A 19912-nucleotide genomic window follows, 5' to 3' on the forward strand; every position below is an offset into this window, starting at 1 on the left:
AAGTATCATTAGCAGCTTTAGGCTAGATACAGACATGCAAAAAGCCCAAGGTGGAATCGATCTAAGTTATACAGTTTTCTTCTGTAAGCAGCACAGTTTAGATCAGTAGCAAACAGATTTAGCAGAGTTGGTTGTAGCCTTCTCTTGTAGTTGACATAACAGTAATCAAGGCTGTAATGAACACACGTTCATCCTTTGGTTAAGGGCAGTGGAGGTGTGCAAATCTTAGACTGGGTTCTTCCTTTTAAACTAGTCTATGTGTGCCGAACTTCTGTTCTGTTACGGGCATAGACCAATTTCCAATCACTTGTACCAGTAAACGTGTAATGTCTGTACCTGTACAGCCTAACCCTTCTTTCAGAGCCTGAGCCTGTGAAGCACCAAGTGCCCTCCCCTGCAAAGTGCTGGGTGCTTATCATTTCTCAGGGGATTCTTTGCAGAGGCAGTGTCTAATGCACTGTGCTGGACTTTGCCTCCACAGTCACCCACTATCTAGCTGGCTCCCCAATTAGTGACTGCACCTGAAGCCAGTCTCCTGTAAGCACTGAGAAAAAAATATAATTGGGCCAAAAAGATTATTCAGGGTGACTAACGATTACTGCACACTGGGATGAGACGAGACGTCTGGCTGGGGTTTCAAAGGTGCATAATAATATGTCCTCATCTGACCGTTGATGCTGTTGACACTCAGCCTTGATGCCTGCTCACAGCTTCCCCATTAGGCAGAACACTTGGATGCCTGCCATTAATGATTTCAATGGAGTGGAAGATCCATCTAAAGTTTTCAGAGTTCATGTTTGGATTTCACTTTGCTCCTTGAAACTCAGGCATGCAGATGGTACTTTCAGTTATTTAGCTACTGAATGCTTCAACTTGTTTTAGGGTTGTTTAAAGGGGGGGGTGTGTTACATTAGTGTTTTCTGCATTGTGCTATCACTCTGGGGCCACCCACAGAAATCAGGGCTTCAGTATTGCTACGTGGAGTTCAGGTACATAGCAAGAGAAAATCCCTAGGCTCGAAAGCTTGCAAGCTACATAGCCAAGGCAAAGGAAACAGCGTGGCCCCATTGTACAGATGGACTAGGTGACCTGCTTAAAGTCACATGGGAAGTTTGTGATAAGACCTTGATTTCCATTCCCCCGACTCCCAGTCCTATGGCAGGCTCAGACACCACCTGTCCGCTATGTGCATCTCTCGCTAACGGGAAAGACTATGATAAAAGCCCAGTCTAGTAAGTATTCACTTGCAAGCCAGTTGTTTTCAAATTATTTTCCCCTGATCTCAGACATACAGTCACATTTACGGATACTGAGCTTGGAAAAATAACTAAATCAGCAAAAGCCAATGCCCATTATAGGAATTTCATTAGCTAAGTGATATAAGCAGGCACAGTTGCAGGAAAGAGGGTTTCACTCATGCTACAACCCTGCATGAACTAGACGCTATAAAAGTATCCTTGATATTTGTAGATGTTTCCAGTAAAATCTATGGCTCAATTTAGAAGTGAATAAGATCTGGAAGAGAAATTAAGCACTGAATGACTAGGGAACAGCCTGAACATAAGGAGAGATGGCAACTTGTCAACGTCCAGATGTGCAAACAGAGAAATCCATATCAAGGACCCCAAAAGGAAGATGCAGAAAATAACAGCTGATGAGGACACCTGAACTGATGTGGGATCTACTTCAGCTGGTGCAGCTTTTCCAGATACTTCATTTTTTAGTTCTAGCATCACTGAAGCCACAAATCCAGAGGGCACAGCATAAAGAGATATATCCCACCAGTTTGGAGCTGGGCTCTAGAATAGCACACTTATTGGAGGGGTAGAGATTAGGGACAGGCAAATTAGTAAGAACTATAATTACAAGTCCTCCTACCCTTTGGTTTCCTTACAGAGGAAAGTCCTATCCATGAAGAAGGTCAGCAGAAGGCCTACTTAAGTCCTGTGCACACTCTTTAACCAGGCATGAATTTGATCCTTAGATATGGTCTCCCACAACATTTTCACATGCAAGCTAAGGAAAGATGAGCTGGATCACTGGATTGTAAGGTGGATAGAAAATTGGCTGGATTTTTGGGTTCAGAGGATAGTAGTCAAGGACTCAATGTCTAGTTGGCAGCTGGTATCAAAGTGGAGTACCCCAGGTGTCAGTCCTGGGGCTGGGGTGGGTGGGAAGTAGTAGATATGCTGGAGGGTAGGGATAGGATTCAGAGAAACCTCAACAGATTGGAGGATTGGACCAAAAGAAATCTCGTGAGGTTCGATAAGGACAAGTGCAAAGTCCTGCACTTAGGATGGAACAATCCCACACACTACTACAGGCTGGGGACGGACTAGCTGGGCAGCAGCTCCGCAGAAAAAGATGTGGGGGTTACAGTGGACAATAAGCTGAATATGAGCCAATATATTGTGCCTTTGTTGTGAAGAAGACTATATACTGGGTGTAGACAGTCACTGGCATGTTGCCTGGAGCCGAGTTGTCTCCCTATAGATAGTAGTATTTCATCTTTCGAAAAATCTCCTGCCATGCCTTTGATGTTACGGGAGATGGATGTTGAAACACTCTTAGGGAAACAAAAGGGTTAGCTAGGAGCTTAAGGCATTGGCCAGTCTTTGCAGGGCCCCACCATCCCCGTGCCCTGCCCTAACTACTCCAGATGTTCCGGGCACGTTGGTACTGGCCTCTGATGTTGATACTCCGGTCTCGGTCTTAAGGACCACTGATAGGAATCTCCCTCCTCCTCTGGCTGCTTGCCCTGTTCTTCCCTGCACAGCTCCCACACCAGCCACCCCTTGCTTCTAGTGCCACCCTTACATTTAGGGTCAGGACGGACTCACTCCTCCTTGGTGAGTAATCTTGTCTGTGTCTTTGCTTTCTTTAAGGTTCCCGGAGTGGTTAAGTTCACCCCCTGGGACAGGACTCAACGGCTCAGCAGTTTCTTCCATTCCTGCACTGCCTCTCCCCTGCAGAGCAGCCTCTTTTCTTAAGCTGAGGAATAGGGGTTTTCCTATGAGCTCTGGGATCGGTCCTCTATTCCAGCCTCTCCTGCATTCTCTCTCTTCGCTTTTCTTCTCTCCTGCCGTCCCCAGAACGCCCTCTCGGCGTCCCTTAAATTTCCCTCTTGCCCAGCTGGGTCTGCCGTGGCAGCCTCCCATTCACTGCCTGCCTGACCCAGCTGTCTTCTCTCCCTTCCTCTGGTGCAGTTTTTCTTTCTCCTTTTGCCCGCACTGTTCTCCTTCTCCCAGGCTCGAGCCCCTGGCAGGTGGGTTTGCTGTGGCAGCCTTTGATCTGCTGCAGCCCCAGCTGGTTCCTTTAATTGCTCAGAGCGCAGCGTTTCTCCCACCCGGGCTTGCTGCAATTCTCTCTGCCTCTCCAGGTAAGTTTGCTTTTCTCTACCGTTCCCACGACAGCGTGTTTCAGTCACCCTGTCACACTGGGCTAAACGGGTAGAAGCGTTGCTAGCAGATCGAATGAAGTGATTCTTCCCCTCTACTTGGCGCTGGTGAGGCCACATCTAGTGTAGTGTCCAGTTTTTGCCCCTCTACTACAAAAAGGATGTGGACAGTTGGACAGAGTCCTGTGGAGGGCAACAGAAATGGTTAGAGGTCTGGGGCACATGACTTATGAGGAGAGGCTGAGAGAACTGGCTTACTTAATCTGGAGAAGAGAGGACTGAGAGGGGATTTAATACCAGCCTTCAGCTACCTGCAGGGGGGCTCCAAAGAGGATGGAGCTGGACTGTCCTCAGTGGCAGCAGATGACAGAACAAGGAGCAATGGGCTCAAGTTGCAGCAAGGGATGCTTAAGTTAGACATTAGGAAAAACTCTCTCACTAGGAAGGTAGTAAAACACTGGAATAGTTACCCAGAGAGGTGGTGGCATCCCCATGCCTGGAGGCTTTTAAGACCCAGCTAGACAAAGCCTTGGCTGGGATGATCTAGCTGGGGCTGGTCCTGCTTTGAGCAGGGGGTTGGAGTAGATGTGACCTCCTCAGGTTCCTTCCAACCCTCATTTTCGATTATTCTATGATTTTAGTGTTGCTGAAAGGAACACGATTGATGGCCCCAGCAAGCAAAATCCTCTGTGAGTTCGCAATGCAGGTGCAGCGCTGATGAGACGATGCTGAAACGTCTTGCCAACATACCTAAATGTGTAATAAGGGGAAACTGGTTTTAGGTCCATCCCTCATTCCACAAGATGCTGGACAAAATTTAACAGGGAAGATCTACTTGTTCTCTGAAACAGCATGCAGGGAAGATAATTTCTGCACGAACTGCTTGATTGAGGTCAAGCAAAAAGCAACAGGAATATTTCTTCTTTTAAAAAAATGTCTGCCTGAGCCAGCAGATTGATTGCTTTATAAATCAATTTGTTCCCTGCATGCAAAATCTTTAATTGCTCACCCTTTGTCTTTCATTCTAATTAAAACAGTGATGTTGAGTAATCATCTGTATTGTCAGTGGTCCTGTTGCTACTGAGATGGTTCTGCATATACATTATTAGAAGAGAATGAAGCCAATGAAAGATGCCTTCCACTCCCCCCTTCTCTTCCCTGCATCCGCCTCCAGTAACTACAGAATGATTAGCAGCAGCAGGTCTGAAATACTGGCAGGGAGGAGGAGACCGGAAACTACGTTGGCACTGGCTGCACCCTCAAATCTTGATTGGATTAGAGTTAAGGAGAGACTGGAGAAGTAAAATGGCCTGGAGAGTAACATGGCCCAAAGATCAGAGACAGCAAAGTGGAGAATATTGCTCCGTTGTTCTTTTAGGGGTGGCTTCTCAAAGCCACCTAAAGGATGGGCGCTCATGTTCTAAAGGGACGCAGCATTAATAAAGATCTCTTGACAGCAAGAAGATATACCAGTCAACAGGTGGAAATTCACTGGCCATGAAGCAGCATGCCTATGACAGAATTTCCTTATAATAATTTCCCTTAACCTTATAACTGCTGATACCAGTATTGCAAAGCCAATGAAAGAAATCTCAAGCATGATTTGCAAAATACTGTTGAAATAAAACCATGTTGATTTACCTGTCTGTTCACTGATGGCCTCAGAAGCAGTGCAACCATGTGAATTTTAGATAAGTTTATAAAACTTTTATAAGCATTGCATCATCAAGTGACTGCTATTGATTTACAATTACCCATGTGCTTGAGAGATCAGATGTAAACAAATATTTCATGAAAGGCAGGATATACCTATTATTCTTAGAAAATACTGTGCTTTACTCCTCCTGTTAAGAACGATCTCAAAGACACAAGACACAGACTTCATTAATTATTTAAGTCTCATCCCTCCACAGACTTAATATTAACTTATGTTTCTCTTTTTGTAAAAATCTGTGAAAGCTCATTTAAAAGAAGGTGAGAATTTAAAAGGAACAAACATCAATAGTTTGAGCAGGGATTTTCAAAGAACGTTAAGATTTAGGAATCCTAATTCCAATGGGATTCAGCTGAAGCCGAGTACCTAACCGGACTAAGCCTCTCTGGCAATCTCAGCCTTACATGCATGTGCTTAAAGAAGCAGAAAGAAAACAGACGAGATTCTAAAAAGCTACTTCTTAATAAGATGGCTTTTCACACTCCTAGAGATAAGCAAAAAATAATCATTAGCGTATAGAAAGGGAAAGTTTTTATAGGACCAAGTTTAAAAAAAACCCAACAGATGCATGCTTCTGCAGTTATACAGCTGTATACAGAGACAGGAACAGCACAGAAAATACATCACACAAAAATGTAAATGCATGATTGGAGAGAAATGGCTGAAGGCACTTTGAAGGCATGGCCTATAGTTTTTCAAAACAAGGCGGTCAACACAGGAAGTCAAAGTTAGTCTCCCCAGATTTGCAAGTTTCTACGCTGCTGGTGACAATCAATTCACAAAAAGGAAGCGAATGGTCCGGGGTCGCTGCGCTTCTTTCTAAATTAAAAACTAAGTCAGAATCTCAGTGTTCACTGGTATTGAATTGCTCTTGTGAGCAGGCCCTCAACAGTAGAAAACACGCACCTATTTTCCACTTCAGCTTCTAGCCTCATATACCCCAGACCTAACTCTGAAGTTTTTATTCAGCCTTTACTGATGGGAGATTTACCAGAGTGAAAACTGAGTGAGAATTCAGTACAGGCCCCGGGATTTGGACACAATCTACAAATTGCTTTGGGAGCCTGGGGGATCAATGGGACTGCTAAGCACTAGTATAAAATTAAACATGTGCCTGGCAAATGTGGATGCTCTCTGCAGAACAAACACCGTTCTCCATATACATCAGGGCAGGATGTACCCTAAATCCAAAGCAGATTTCTCTTAACCACTCTTTATTTTACCTCCCATCCTCTGCTGTATCAATTTTGGTTCCACTTCCCTCCCCACTTTCCTCTTTAACACTTTTGTGGCCTTAAATTTACTTTTGTTGAGGTTTCCAAGACTGTTCCCCAATGCTATCTTTCCGCATACCTAGTTATATGAGCTTCCACTGCAGGCTGATTTTCTTAATACTCGGGGTTCAACTTTGAGCGTGTGCTACATACAGGCACAACTGCCCACTATTAAAAGACAAAAGGAAAGTAGGTCAGTTCTCAGTTTAGTCTTTGGATGCATACTTGATGTCAGCTCTCTCTGCAAGGAACTGAAACGAAGTTCGGTTAAATACTCTGCCATAATTCCTAGCCAGCAGGTCCAACAGCAGCAGAAACATGACCAGAAAACCCGATGAAAATTGTTGATATTACATTAAAGATTGTGGAAGAGCGAATCTAGTGAACGTCAGGCTGAAGTGTACAAATTTATGGTCACAGATCTTTCTTGGAAAGCCAAGTATTGCACTTTATTTTATTTTAAATTTATTTTCAGAGGAAATGAATTTCATACAAGACAGGATGCTGGAAGGCTTAAAATGAGGTACTGTGGGGAAACCCCCCCGCTTACGATTATAGAAGTTTATAAGGTGGAAACAAAGCTGAAGCTGAAAAACAGGATCAGTTCCTTAATGACACGAGGCAGGCTTATACCACCCGCAGATCAGACCCACAGTTCTTAACGGTTCCTTAAAGACTTTCATCATCTGGACAGGTTCACCTCTTCCATCCATTAGACTTGTCCAAAATGCACTGGGGTCTCTTTACCATACATTTCACCTCCTGAAAAACTGCTCATATGCCTCAGCTACTTTGCTGAATCTTCTAATTGACATCAGCCTTCAAGGACAGAGCGGTGACCTGTGCAGCCGAGTGACAAGCAACAACAGTTTCTGAAGGAGTGCATGCCACTAATAAATAAAACATTATTACTAATAAAACTGCCTGGTAGAGGGGATATAAAAAACAATCCATATGTCCTTTCCATTACTGCTGATGGGAGCTGAAGGGGCATGGTAAGCTTGACATGCATCAAGGGAAAAATTCCTCCAGGTTACTTTAAATGAGCTGTGGTCTTATATGGGGTTAGATGAGTGGCTCCCCTCACCCCACTGAGGAAAGGAAGGCTTAGGTACATAGCACACCCTAATTTTCAACATGCCCTGATGCTCAATATCAAAGGTTAAGGTCTCTTTCTAATCTGCATTACAACTGCTATTCAAGAGCCTAGGGCTCTATCATGGAAAACCCCTTTATTGCCTCATCTAATTCTCTCCCATCAGCTATATTTGCCTTCAGAAATGAAGAAAATATTGCTCGCATTAAAACCCCTTTACACTGCCCTGGGTGTGCAAATAGGCCTTAACATGACAGTAGTGTAATTATAATCTATAACTACCCAGCATTACGTGCCTTTACACTGCCAAACTGCATAAAGGAAAATTGAAGAATTAAACTCCCCCCCAAAAAACAACGCCCTCAAGTGCGAAGCCCTCACCCTGAAACCCACTCCTCCAACACCAGTAGGACTGTTTGCAAGAATTAGTCATGAGGAAGCTCAGCCCCAGAACTATTACTGCTGGACATTCATTCTGGATCCTGCAAGCAGGTCAGATCAGCAAAGCAACGTTGCCCCCAAATAACACCTTTCTAAACCCATATAGGGGCATTATCCTGTGCTAATGGACAGCTCAAATGCAGCATTAGCACCCATTCCCGCTCTGCCTGGTTCAGGCAGAAGCAAAAATGCATGTAATGCTACCGGCAGGCAAGCAAAGGATTCTTCAGGGTCAGGCCTGCTGCAAGAAAGCAAGGTGCAGTTCTGTAATGAGTATATTAGTGTCCAGCTTGCTACACATGCACATGCACATACCATTTTATGTTTGCTCTGATCTATACCTTTGGAAGCAAAAGTGGGTTACTAGAAGACAAAAAATGTTAATCTCTTCTTACTAGCTATAAGTTTAATACTAGATAATGTTTCATGTTTCACATCAAAATCTGGCTGTGTGGGGATCAAGAACTAGAAGCAATTCGATAAAACTCACTGCTTATTTCCTCTAACTGTTGGACCTGGAGCTTTAAAAACAACGGCAGGCATCAGAGCTTGCGCAGATTTTGGTGGTTTCTGGCACAGAAGTGAGGCAGGCTATAGATGCTGTTTTTGTTATGCAGAAAATATCTAATATGAGTCAACACTTTCTTGGCATATACAAATCAGAATAAAAGGAAACATCTGACTAGTTGTGTCAAATCTGCAGATTACTACTGGTCATGGAGATTATCAGGGAGTTTCCACTTCCACCGTATAGTTTGTGTACCTCACAACTGCTGAGTTTTTATTGGGCGTTAAGACAGGTTTTCCCCCATAGCTGCCTATGGGATTTGGGCACCCAGATCATTAAAATTCAGGGGAGTTGTGCAGCTTTAAAATCTCAGCCTGAACACTTCTATGGGGTTGTGAGCCACTTGTCAGTGATGTCTTCTTTACAAACATAGGGATACACAGTCTTCTGTTCTTACAGGACACCCCAGGAGAGCTGGACTCTCCCCAAAGGCCCTGTGCAAGAACTTAGGACCCACCTGGATCTGGAAGGGTGAGAAAAAAGTTAGAGCCTACAGGCCTGTTATTCCCTGCACGAGCCTGCAGACAGTGAGCAGGAGCAGCCACGCCTTGGACAACCCCATGCGGTAGCTGGACGGGAACAAGCTAATGCTGTGTCTTGTATGAAAGAGACTGAAATAGCATGCTGCCTACCACAATGGATGGAGGCAGTTTCAGAGCTGGGGTGTTTTCAAGGGGTGGATCTGGGACACAAGCCTTTCTTGAGGTTTCTGAGGGCTGAGACCCAAGGCTTACTCTATAATGCAACACAGTAGTTCCCCTGTTCGGAGGCTAGCACTGAATACAGACACAAATTACTGCTTATACTGTAAATATTACCCTAGTAGAGCCAAGCCTTTCAAAAGCTAATTCACACACACACATGCTGGAGTCAACATCACAGGACTTTCAGAGAGTAAATGAACGAGCAGACTTGGTCTAATCTGTGCTTAACAACAGAGAAGCCTGCGCCTGGACTAACATTATTGCATGCAGTTTTGATAAGCTTTTTTCCAGTAGAGCAGGCCAAGATGCAGTAGTTTGTTATTCTGCTGTGGCTGCTGGTACAGTCTGCTGTAAAGAGTGGGTGGATTGTGTGAAAGGAGTGAAATGGCTCTAATGGACAAGGCGCTGGAGCAGTCAGTACTCGGGAGAAGGTCTGGTGCTTCCCTGATGGGTTGCAGAAACGGTGCGTCACGTCACGTCCCCTCACCACACTTGCCGCTCTCCTCCCATCTCGGGAGTCTGGAAGCTGCCTGCAGCGGGAGCCGTTTCACTTTGGGCGAAGTGGGGGAGGATGCCAGCTGCAGGCACTATCATCATATAAAGAATCTTTTGCTCATCTTGTTTTCCATTCTGCACATCAGACCGGGCTCTGGGAGTGACCCAGGCTAAAAGAAAAAGAAACCGCTCATTCTTGCGCCCACTGAGCTTAAAACCAACTTTTCTAAAGCAGCCTTTCTTTAGCATAAAAATCCTCGAAAGTGGCAGCATTTTTGCTAGTGCTTTCTCTCTTTCCACAATTAAAAGAAGGTCAAATAGCTTGCATCTCTTAAATTTTTAATTGCAATTTCATACTGTTATTTCAGTTGCTGGAAGCAAGTTGCAAAAAATCTCTCGAGACTGGTTCCTAGATTGTTTCTTGTATCCTGACCCATTCCTTTTACTTCCCAGTTAGAAATTGGTCAGTTTACCCCAAATATGTGATGGAACAGGAAGAGATTTCTCCACCGTTCAAATACGGCCCACACCCCCAAAACCGAGTGTAAAAACCAAGTTGGATTACTCTCCATTTTCTCATCTCCTAAAAGCTTCTAAACATAGAACAGCTAACTAGGGGCTGATTTACAGCTTTGTTGACTCAACTGAATATTATATTTTAATTTAAAGCCAATATGTTTGCTTTAATATTAGATGTTATCTAACGTATAGAGAGGATTTCATCTGCAATTTCAGCATGCTTCACAATGGAAGGTGGTATTATTACCACTATTTTGAAGATGGGGAAATTGAGGCATGGGACAGAGAAACGACACCCGCAAGGAGATGCTGCTAAGTACCAGGGGTAGCAATAGAATGACTTCCAAACCAGTATTTTATCTACGGATGCCACCCACGCTCCTTACAAGGACAAAGGAAGCTTTAACGAGGACCACCTTGGTTAACTGTATGCATCTGGAGGATCACCAAAAAGGAAATCAAAGCAAATATAGATGTGATGGGGATGGAGTCAAGCAGCTGGAAGAGAAACCATCCAGCTTTGGCTACCATCCTGGTGCTGCACAGCACATGTGGGTTACAAAATCCATAATGCAACCATCTGAAGTTTGCTTTTCAGAGAGGAGGAAAAAGCAAGATGTATGTCTCCTTACTGAGCTCTCAGTGATTGGACAAAGTGATGCCAGAACATGGTGCAAAGGGGAGCCGGGCAAATAACAGACTTAAATTCAGTGGCCAAATGAACAAAGAAAATCACTTTTATTTGCTAAGAAATCATTTTGGTTTTATCAGTGAAAACAGAAGACATGGAATATTTAACTTTGGATCATTCGCTTGATCCATGAAACTTGGGTTTCATGTTTAGGTTATTTAGCTCTTTTAAAAAGCTTTTCTTTTTCAAAATTTAGGTGGTTCTTCAACAGAAAATTAAACTTTGAAACAAAAGAATTGAAAATTTTTGTTCCCCCCACATCATCTTTGGCTAGAGACATTATCAATTCACAGTCAAATATGCTTTCTCCCTTCCCCTCCACCTCCCAGCTCAAATGCCGTTTTTCAATGAATTTAGCATTTCTTGAAAAATACTCATCCAGCTCTATGAAACGACAGTGATTGGGAATGGGGGCGAGGCAAGGCAGGAGATTTCTACTTTAAGGCCCCATTCTAGACTTTCTGAGTCCTTCTATTAAGTTTAGCAGGAGGCATAAAAGGCGTTTCAGAGGCTGGGAATGAGATGTGACAAAACTATGAGGGGTAAGACATACGTACAGCGATTCACAGCTGCAATAAAAACTTCTAATCAGGAAGCCAGGAGGATGACCTGACATTACCATGTGGATAATTCAGGTGGTAACTGGGAGAGGCTCCTGAAACCACGCATGTCAACCCTAAAGCATGTCAGTTAACATTTTTTGCTGGCTGCATGACAAAACTCATCCAAGTCAGATTCAGCCGCGTGGTAGAAGGAGTTCTCATGCAAGTGGGAAGTCTCCTGGCAGTATATGCAATCTTCTGTTTCCAGGAATGAGATAAGCTGCCCCAGATAAAATTTATTTCTCTGTTTGATCAGAACGGGAAAAAAAGGAGAAGCAGCAGCAAATCTATTTTTTGTGCAATGAGGGATTTAGAATTTTTTTAGTTAGAACATCTTTTCCTAGTTATCTTCTTTCCGTTATTTAATAACCTGAATTCTTGGCGTTATCGATCGGTTTTTGAATAGTCCGTACAAAGCTTTTTCCTCCTTTTGAAAAGATAAGCCTACTTAAACCCAGGCTTCTTTTGCTCCAGAAATACCTGTTCCACTTTAACAGACTTTCCAAAGAACACATTTAAAAAATGATGTTCTGTCACTGATAAGCTCCACAAGAGCATATGGATCCCTAGAATGAATAACAAAATATGAAATAAAGAGGACAAAGAGGAAATAAAACCAAGTTTCTGTTCTACAGTCTGCATCACAAAGGAATCCTACCCTAGCTACGCAAATGCAAGGAAATGCACAGAAATGTACAGACCTTGCCTACTCTTCAGCAATTTTACCGTCGGTACTCGGATAACCTAGAAAGGTAGAAGTCAAAATCACCTTCAGTTCAGTTTATCTGACTGTCTCATCCTGAACTCAAGTTCGTATCATATCAGAGACCATCGTTTCTTAAATGTTTGAGGAGTACCTAGAACGTTGCAATGACAACACCCACTAACTTTAATATTATTATTAAATCTTTTTAATAATGTAATAATTTGTAGGATGCACTGGATTATAATACATCATGCATAAGTGGACATTTTCTCACAGCAAATAGATTTTATGATTAAAAAAAAAAGTACTCATTGAGGCACAAAGCTGCACTTACCAGAAGGACTACAGAATCAACACGAGGCCGCTTGCTTAATTAAAAGTGATCAGCTTTCTGTTCTCCCACATTTCAACGTCCTTCCAAAGCACATCCACACCACTTGGAAATGTTCTCAGGACGGAAGCAATGTTTCCTTATGGCAACACACACTTCCCAAAAAACAACTCCAAAGCCAAGCACTAGTCAAAAACTCCACAGACTGACAGCACCAATGGATCTCTTCAGGAAGGAAAAATACAGATGAGTTGGAGAATCAATCATTCTCAGAGAGAGCTTCTGTCCAAGGGAAGGACAACTGGCTTCCTTATGCTAAAGAGAAATGGGGATGTCATTGTGAAAATGTCCAAGATGCTAGCTGGGATGAAGACCAACAAAAGGATCCAAGAGACAAGAGCCAAAGAAGGATACTGCCGACATTTCTGGTGGTGCTTCTGCAGTGTATAACAAGGAAGGTGCTAAGTGTGTACTTCAGGGTACCCACTAAGGGTGTATGTAGAGAACAGGTGGATGTTTGAGCTGGTCGAGACCAATCAGCTGAACTCAACCCCAGTATTAAGAGCTTGGCTCATGCAGTTGAGGCACTGCTGCTTAGACTGCCTTCCAGAAGAAAATCCTGATCCAGAGATACAATTAACACTATTGCTACAATAGATTCTCCCATTGACAGTGGCTCCATTGAACTAGGCAATATAAGAGCGCCTCTGCTATGAATTGCTTAGGGAGGCAAAGGACAGGAGAAAGATACAACTGTTATCCTCATTTTGCAAAGAAGAACTGAGGCTTGCCCAAGGGACTTGACCAAGGTCAAAAAGGAGCCTATGGCAAAGTCAGCAAATGAAGCTGGATCTCCCATGTCTCAGTCTCAACGACAAGGCTGACCTGCCTGCCCAGCAGGCTCCTACCTTTACACCAGAACAAGCAAGGCAGCCCAGATGGTGGGAAACCTGAATTTTCCAGTTGGTGCCCATCTCAGATTCATATGAAACTCCTGCCCCATCAGCAGAAGTGTCTTGTGTTCAGCTGTTTCAGTAAATTGGTGAAAATCAAAAGAAGTCTAGAAGTGGCATGTGCACTAATTGACTCCAGGCTGTCGGGGGGCTGGGGAGGGAGAAGAGACTTTGCATTTGTGGTTTTGATCTAATGAAAACTCCGGCTGCCATTGATCACAGCCATTCTCTTACATTATACATGGGACACTGATGAGGAAGAAATTAGATTTTTTTCATCCTCATAAAATAAAAATCACATAAAAATTCAAAGGCCTCCTGGGAGCTCCTTCCAGCCTGCTCCCTCGCAGGGAGGATCATTAAAGTGAAGCTGACACTAAGTAAATTACTAATCGCTTTGCTATTTTCACAACACCCACTCCCCTAACAGCAGCCTTGCCCACAGTGCTGCTCCACGTCCTGCTAGTCAGCACGGAGCTGCGCCGGGCACGCGAGATGGCACATCCTCACCTGGTACATATATATGCTTTCTGTTCCTACCCAGGGCTCTTCCTGTCCTCTAGGCAGCATTTCTCAATCTGTGGGTCATGACCCAAGAGCAGGTCGCAAGAATATCTGAAAAGGTGGCGAACGAACTTTAAAAACGGATTCTCCTTTAAAGGAGAAAAATGTGGGAAACCGTGGCTTTCCCCTTGCAGGCTGGCAGAGGTCCAGCCTGAGAGGGGCTGCTTGCCCCCCCATGTCCCACACCCCCTGCCCCACACACTGGGGTGCTGGGGGCAGTGGGTCAGGAGTGAGGGGTACTGGGTTGACAGTTGCAAATGGGTCCCAGTACAAAAAAGGTTGAGACCCACTGCTTTTGTGGTGTGCTACCTGCTCTGCCAATGAGTGCCCTTCTCTTGCCTGCTTAGTTTAAACCTGCCATCATTTGCTTGCCTTTGGTGGCCAGTTTTAGTCTGAGCCAGCTAGTTGCTTGATTTGGGGATGGAACCATACCCTTCAAGATCCCAGTCCTAGGTCCATCTCCAGCTTCAAATTTTACCCCCAGGCTCAGCGTGTGTATATTCAGAGCTAACATTTGTGATGGAGAGAAGGGTTGACTGGAAGTCCGACGCAAGTCTAAATTCAAAAGCCAGGTTGCAGTGGTACAGTAGGATCGCCATAGAAATAAACTCACGTCTCCCTTTCCCGCTCTGCAGAGGTCAGCCTGTGGGAAGTAGGGGTGTCCTGGGGACTCCTCCCCATCACTGTGCTCAAGACTTGTGTTTCCAGCATGTTCAGGAGCAATGGTCAGAGGATCTCCCAGGACATGCACGTGAGACTGTTTTCCCTCAGTGGCCTGACTGAGCACCCTGCCTCCAACATGTACACATCCTCTTCGTGCAGGTCTAAATTTCCTTTTAATTTGTATCCAAGGCCAAATTAGCCAAAACTAATTCCAAATCCAAGAGTCCAGAACCAAAAGTGGCTCTTACTACCGGCAAACATTCTCCACCCACACCTGGGGCTGCAGATGTTTCCAAATGCTTTGGGGGGGCATCCTACCTACTTGCCCAAGGAAGCTTGACACAAGTTGGGTCACAAACCAGAGGCCGACTGGCTGGTAACACAAAGTGCAGGTATAAAATCCACCGGCCCACCTTGATCCCCCTGCATCCAGTGAGCTAAGCAGTCTGAGGCCTAATTTTCCCTCCTCTTGTGTGTGTGTCCAAAAGGCTCGTCTTTCCCACCATCTTCTCTCACACATCCTCTCCCGCACCTCCTCACCTCTGGCTCACCGACTCCCCACCTCCTAACCTCAGAAAAACAAAGACAAGCAGAGCAGTCTTTGGTTTGCAAGGCTGGTTTTCTGAAAAACCATTATCAGTGATACCGAATGTATTACAAAGTGCATGTCAAACTGCCTATTTATAGCCACTACTGATGTATCCCTTATGCCCTCTTCCTCCAACGCCTGTGCTTCTTCCCTTGAGGTCTCTTGTTGAAGGCAGTGAGCAATGCAGATGGGAAAGACCTGACACAGCAATTTGGCGTGTGACTGTCTTACTTTCACGGAGCAAGCAGCTCTCCTCTCTCTCATGAACATGAGAACAATATATTTAAGGCATATGGCAACAATGCAGTGGTTAGGGACAAAAACCTTCAACAAAAGCAAATTTGTAGTAGGTGTGAGAGATGGAGGGGGTACGGGGGAACGCTAGTCCGAAACTTGCAAGCCCAACGATAAAACCCAACCACCATATCAGCATTCCCTAATCAATTCTTGTATTCAGCCTGGATTAGAGATGGGTGAAGAGGTAACCTGTGCCCACATCCCTGACATAAGCCTCTTCTGGCACAGACCAGACTTTGACCTGCATTTGCTGGTGCTAACAAGCTGCAGGTGCAAATGGATAGAGGCAGGTACTTACTCACCTAACTGGCAAGACTTGTGCTCACAGTTCATTTGATGCGAGCAATGCAGCCACAGAAGGGACATGGCTTAGCTTTCCAAAAGAAAAATCAAGACCTAAATCGCAGGGCAGGGGAAGCTTTAAAAAAAATCCCCCCTCACTTTAGGATTGCTCCTGTTGTGAAAGACAGGCTAGGGCTCAGTCAGATCAGGATCAGCTCCCTGCTGGACAGTGGATGGGCTGAGTAGGGAAAAGTCTCTCCCTCTCTTCGTAATTTAGATTAAACAAATCTCTTCCCTGTCCCAGATGTGCCACAAGGGCAATATCTCAAACTTCTGCAAGTCAAAAATCCAAACACATTTCCAATTTGGGTCAAAATGTTTTGTTTCAGATGTGCTTTTTTTTTTTTTACTTCGCTTTATAAATCAATACACATTTTGGAAAGAAAGGCTGCTTTACCCCCCAGTAGAAATTCAAAATGTCAAAATATGCTGTTTCAACAATTTCTGTTTTTTGAGAAAAAAGAATTTCCTGAACTTGCCCTCTCTCCCCCCGCCCCTCCAACGCTTTCAGTTTGGACAAGAAAGCATGTTTTTTTTGCTGGAAAAGTCCTACCCAGCTCTTGTGAGGGCACACCAATCTGTATGGAGTAGCTCTTTGTGCAAACCTTTCTTTGTATTTATTTCAGCTGCCAAAGAGGTTGATTATTTTCCATACAGGTGTTTTATACCAAGGACATTCATTCTTGCATGTATCCACAAACATTAAAAATATAATTCAGAACACTGTCAGGCGAAAGCAGGCAATTTCCATGTAAATTAGCCCCGAATAGGGGCATGCTGAGCTCGTCACTGCTCTGGGTAATTGCTCACCAGAGGTTTCTTGGCAGTTGTACTTAATGCGCTTCTAGAAGCTTGGGAAAAACAGGGAATATGAACAGCTGAAAGAGTTGCACTTGGAGGGTACGAGAAACGCACAGCCAGGGAAGAAAGTGCATTGTCTGCCTGCGGGCACAGCCTCGCAAGATGGACACTGCTTATCCCTGTAGTACCATTCTGGCTGTGACTTGCAGGTAACACTCAGCCTACGAATCCCTGCCTGAAGAGTCCAGTAACAGCCACATCTGACATGGACCCTAGAAAGCCAAGGGCCCCACAGGACTCCCACCACAGGCAATGGAGTCTTTCTATTTTCTTTAGCAGTTATACCAAGAGCTGGATCCTGTAAGATGGAGATCCATCCTATTAGGTGCTGAGGAGCATTCATTAAAGTCATCAGGATGTGATGGCAAACTGCATCTTGCAGGATGAGGCCATGAAGGACGTGTGCCCCAGCGGCTGTGGGGGCACAGCGGTGGCAAGCTGGGAGCTCCTGCAGTGTCGGAGCAATGATCACTGCCGGCAGTGTCAGCGGCATGGGTGGTGAGCAGTGTCCCTCCGCTGGCGCTGCCAAGTGTCCCCCCCTTTTAATAAGGGGTTCACTGCCACGCTCGGGGGGTGCATGTGCACCCACATGCACCCCCTACATGCTGCCAATGGGTGAGGCCCTCGGGTAGATTATAGGGCTGTGTGAAATTTCGGCAGCTGTTTCGTTTTGGAGGTGTTTCAGGCCGTTTTGGTGCCTGAAACACTGAATCTGAATTGAAACAGAAGGCTCTGAAACATTTAAAAAATGTTTAGGAGAATTTTGGAGTTTCGGAGCTGGGCTTGCAGGGAAACAAAAACTAAGGAAGGGAGAGGGAAGAGGGCAGGAAGGACTGCTCTGACGTTGTCATCTCGCTCCTGGTTCAATTCTGCAGCTCTCTGATCGCTTCCCCAGCTCTTCGTGGGTGGGGCGTGAGCCTCCGATCTGCGCGCAGGGTTTCAGCAGGCTGCTGCCTCAGGCTGGGGAGCCGGGCTGGGTGAAGCCTCCCTTGCAGCCCGTACGAAATGGATTCAGAGGAGGTTTGGCAGAGCTGAATCTCCACAACAGATTCGGACGAAATGAAACAGGACAGTGATCCGAAACAAACTGCTGTCCTCCGAAACAGCTGCATCCAAAACCGAATCAAAACACAGGCGTTTTGCACAGCCCTACTAACTTACTAAAGTACTAACTTACTAAATTAAAATCAAAAGACTCTCCTGCCTCCCCTTGGAGCACACCATGCTACTTGGACAGGGTCTGAGCCACCGAACTTGCAGCACCTGGATCTGAACATCAGCAATGTCTGGCACATTCAGACCCCAAATTTTGGTTCTATCCGTCAGAAATAAAGTCAATGAAGAACAGATCAAGACAAGTGCCTCCCTGGGCGTTTGGACGGAGGTTTGAGCTGGGTCCATCTCCAGCACGACACACCCGGCCTTTCAAGTTCCAGACTGACCAGAGTGTAGATGCCATTTCCCAGGACGCCCATTGTTCACTTCAGAACTTGCAAAACTGGTACAAAAGAAATGCATCAGCCCAGGTGGAAAAATCTACTGGCCGGTCCTTGCTCATGGTGTTTCGTTAGTCTCCTTCCCAAGGCCAATGGACTCAAATTTCCACGGTCCCGAATGCGAAGGCAGAGAGTACTAGCCATTCACCAGTCACCTCAGCATGCCCTTCCCTCCCCTGCTCACCCATCTAAGGCCACAGCCCTATCTAGCCTTGTGAGGTCAGCCATGGCTCAAATTCCAGCCTTGATTTCTCTACCCACCGCTTGTGTGTCAGTGCAAAGGGGCAAAAGGGGGGCAAGGTGCCCATTGTTCCTCTGCCCTGGGCAGGTTCTGCAGAGCCCCTGCATCCCCTCCCTGCCCAGCATGTGCATGGTAGTCTAATTTCACCAGGATGGTGTGGACCCTGGGACGCGTGTAGGCCTGCTGCAATTTATTCTTTCCTTAGAAGCAGGGGACACCAGGAGATAAGTTGTGTCTTTCTGAGCTCACAGTCTCTTAACTAGGCTGGTCATGGCTAAACGCAATAATGCATTGCCCCCAGTTACAAGCTAGATCACAAACTGACCATCGGCTCTTCCAGGCTCCAAAGTACTAAGATAGAAGGGACCATTGCAGGCTGGTAGGGAAAGGAATTCAGAACATGCCAAACTGCTTGCAGTGTTTGGCTAACACCAGGGGGGCCTCGGGCAAAGGAAAACTTCAGCTGTGCGGGTTAAAACCCATACATCCGTCTGAAAACTTGGTTCAAGTCAAAAATGGCAAAGGAGAGAGTGTGGGTGGTGGAAAAATGGAGGCTGATAAAGAATAGGAAAAAAAATAAGTCTTCATCTTGCTGTGTTTAAAGTTGCTTCTGGTCCCCTGTGTTTTCCTCCCTATTATCAGTTGCCTGACAAGATACTTCCATTTGATTGTAGAGGCAAAGCAATGAAAATATCGAGATAGTGCATCTGTGTCACTATACTCCAGGAAGGCAGGAGATAACTTCCATTTCACATTAGGAGATGGGCAACGAGGTTTAGAGCATAAACAGGTACATCGTTTTGCCTAAAAACATTGGCAGCATATTGGCCTGAGCTATGTTAGGCAAAAAGGGAAGGTCATTTCAAAATAGAGAGGAAGGCAAGAGACGGCCTGGTCATACGCCCACCAAAATCACTGAATTAAACCCTACATTTTCCATTCATCCTTTTCTTGAAGTTTACTGGGCTTTGCATCAGGCTTAAAGGAAGCTAGAAAAGCGTCCTTTTGCGAGGAGGAAAAGGTCCAACACAACTTCAGTCATTAGTGAGTTTAACTGCAGGGCAGGTCAGTCCCAGTATTAGATGTACAGCCCTGCTAAGCCAGTGGTAAAGACTGGAAGGTCAAAACAGAGTAACTTGTCAAGCCTCCAAGGTCCAGGGGATTCCACGTGAGGTTAGATGCCTTGTAAAGATGGGATTCACTGAAAATCTTCAGTACATCCCAGTTTCTGTTCAGTCTAATATTTTACAGACATTACTTTGTGGACTAGGGAATGGCTCCAACCAAAACCAGGAGGGAAAATGTCCAGGAAGCAATAAGAGAACATGGAGATTGTTTTTTTTTAAACTTGGGTTGAGCTGTAAGTAA

General features: G+C 45.1%; 1 protein-coding gene and 1 long non-coding RNA gene across 2 annotated transcripts in view; one reads left to right on the forward strand and one right to left on the reverse strand.

Annotated features, from left to right (window-relative positions):
* Positions 1 to 19912, reverse strand: part of RAB11FIP4 (RAB11 family interacting protein 4) — a 182196-nt gene that overhangs the window by 76733 nt on the left and 85551 nt on the right. The window lies entirely within an intron of this gene.
* On the forward strand, positions 3063 to 5037 carry LOC109314996. The gene is made up of 2 exons (XR_002102408.1): positions 3063 to 3379; positions 4039 to 5037. It is a non-coding gene; the product is annotated as an uncharacterized LOC109314996 (long non-coding RNA).

Source organism: Crocodylus porosus, unplaced genomic scaffold (genome assembly GCF_001723895.1).
Source record: "Crocodylus porosus isolate Cpor-Errol unplaced genomic scaffold, CroPor_comp1, whole genome shotgun sequence".
NCBI classification, from domain to species: domain Eukaryota; kingdom Metazoa; phylum Chordata; order Crocodylia; family Crocodylidae; genus Crocodylus; species Crocodylus porosus.